Raw genomic sequence first — 2,500 nt, forward strand, 5'->3', positions numbered from 1 at the left:
TGTGTGTGTGTGTGTGGTCTGTGTGTGTTTTGTGTGGTTCGTGTGTGTGTGTGTGTGTGTATGCGTCTGTGTGTGTGTGTGTGTGTGTGTGTGTGTGTGTGTGTGTGTGTGTGTGTGTGTCTCTCTCTCTCTCTCTCTCTCTCTCTCTCTCTCTCTCTGTGTGTGTGTGTGTGTGTGTGTGTGTGTGTGTGTGTGTGTGTGTGTGTGTGTGTGTGTGTGTGTGTGTGTGTGTGTGTGTGTGTGTGTGTGTAATTCTTTATTTCTCCATTCGACCCCATCATTTATCCAACTCTCCTCCATCTTTCAACCCTCTGTCTCTGTCTTTCTTTTTGTCTGTCTATCTGTCTGTCTCTCTGTCTGTGTGTCTTTCTTTATTTTCTTTGCCGTTTATTTTTTTTTTGTGTGTGTGTTTTTGATCTTGTTTTGTTCTTGTTGCCATGCGATGTGTATGTATGTATTTTTTTCTTCCTTTTTTTTTCTCTTGTATTCTCTGGACTAATCTGTACATTTGACTGAAAACAGGCCAATTAGTGCCTATTCCTTGTCCCTACAATAAACAACACTTTCGATTTCGATATTGATTCCGATTTCTTTCTGTCTCTGTCTGTTTCTCTCTCTCTCTGTATCTCTCTCTCTTTCCCTCATCCTTTCTGTCTATTTCACTCTCAGCACGCTCTCTCCTTTCCTCCCTTCCCCCCCGCTCTCTCTCTCTCTCTCTCTCTCTCTCTCTCTCTCTCTCCCTCCCTCCCTCTTTCCGCCCTTTTACTCTCCATTTCCCCTTCTATCTCTTTCCCTCCCTTCCCCCACTCTCTCTTTCTCTCTCCGTCATTTATCGCCCCCCCCCCTCCCTCCCATCTATCTCTCTCATCCCTCTCCCTCTCTCTTTCTCTCTCTCCCTCTTTCCGCCCCCCCCCCACCCGCCTCTCTCTCTCTTTCTCTCTCAATTATCCAACCCCACCCCCACCTCCAATCCATCTCTCTCACCTGTCTCGCTTTCTCTCTCTCTCTCTCTCTCTCTCTCTTTCTCTCTCTCTCACTTTCTCTCTCTCTCTCTGTCTCCTTATTTCCGTCTTTCACTCTCTACCTTTCCCTATTTATCTCTTTCCCTCCCTTCACCCCCCTCCCTCTCTCTCTCTTTCTCTCTAAATCATCGATCCCCCACCCCCTCCCTCCCATCTATCTCTCTCCCCCTCCCCTATCTCTCTCTATCTCCCCCACCCTGTTTTTTGTTTTCTCTCTCTCTCTCTATCCCTGTCCCCATCTTCCTCCCTCCCTCTCTCACGTCTTTCCCCCCTCCCTCTCTCTCTTTCTCTCTCAATCATCCCCCCCCTCCCCCCCATCTATCTCTTTCTCCCTCTTCCCGTCTTTCACTCTCTACCTTTTTCCCTTCTTTTTTTCTTTCCCTCCCTTCCCTCTCTCTCCCTTTCTCCTTCAATCATCCACCCCCCCCCACCCCCACCCTCACCTCCCATCTATCTCTCTCTCCCTTTCCCTTTCTCTCTCTCTCTCTCTCTCTCTCTCTCTCTCTCTTTTCCCGTCTTTCACTCTCTACCTTTCCCCTTCGTTCTCTTTCCCTCCCTTCACCCCCATCCCTCTCTCTCTCTTTCTCTCTCAATCATCCATCTCCCACCCCCTCCCTCCCATCTATCTCTCTCCCCCCCTCTCTCCCTCTCTCCCCACCCTGTTCTTTTCTCTCTCTATCCTTGTCCTCATCCCCCTCCCTCTCTCTTTCTCTTTCAATCATCCACCCCCCACCCCCTTCCTCCCATCTATCGCTCTCACCCCTCTTCCTCTCTTTCTCTCTCTCTCTCCCTCTTTCCGTCTTTCACTCTCTACCTTTTCCCCTTCTTTCTCTTTCCCTCCCTCCCCCCCCCTTCTCTCTCTCTTTCTCTCTAAATCATCCATCCCCCACCCCCACCCTCCCATCTATCTCTCTCCCCCCTCACTCCCTCTCCCCCCCCCCCCCCCCACCGTATTTTTTTTCTCTCTCTCTCCATCCCTCCCCACATCTCCCTCCTCCCTCTCTCTTCCCCCTCTCCCCCATATCTCTTTCCCTCCCTCTCTCTCCCCCCCCCCCCTCTCTCTCTCTCCACCCCTCCCCCTTCCTTCTCCCCCCCACCCCCCTCCCGTCCCGCATTCAATCCTTTCCCGTGAGGGAGAGCCAACGCCCGGGGTTACTCTAGGAGTCAACTGGCTGTCAGCTCTATCAGCGAGTTGCTTCGCTCTCAGGAGTACCAGAAGTTCATGACCGCACCAGGCCCCCCCGCCTGGGACATCAGAAGAGGACGCTAATGGTTATATCTGGCACCGGCATCGATCATAAATCTGATCTCTGCCAACCTGTATCCACCACCCTCCTGCTACCACCCTCCCTACCCCCTCCGCGCTTTGTGAATTCGACCATGCTGACAACGGATTTGCCTGGTGCAAGTTAAAAAAATAAATAAATAAATAAATAAATAAAAAAAGAAAGAAATATTGCCCTTACATCCAAGCTGAA

This window comes from Babylonia areolata, chromosome 18 (genome assembly GCF_041734735.1).
Source record: "Babylonia areolata isolate BAREFJ2019XMU chromosome 18, ASM4173473v1, whole genome shotgun sequence".
Taxonomy (NCBI): Eukaryota; Metazoa; Mollusca; class Gastropoda; order Neogastropoda; family Buccinidae; genus Babylonia; species Babylonia areolata.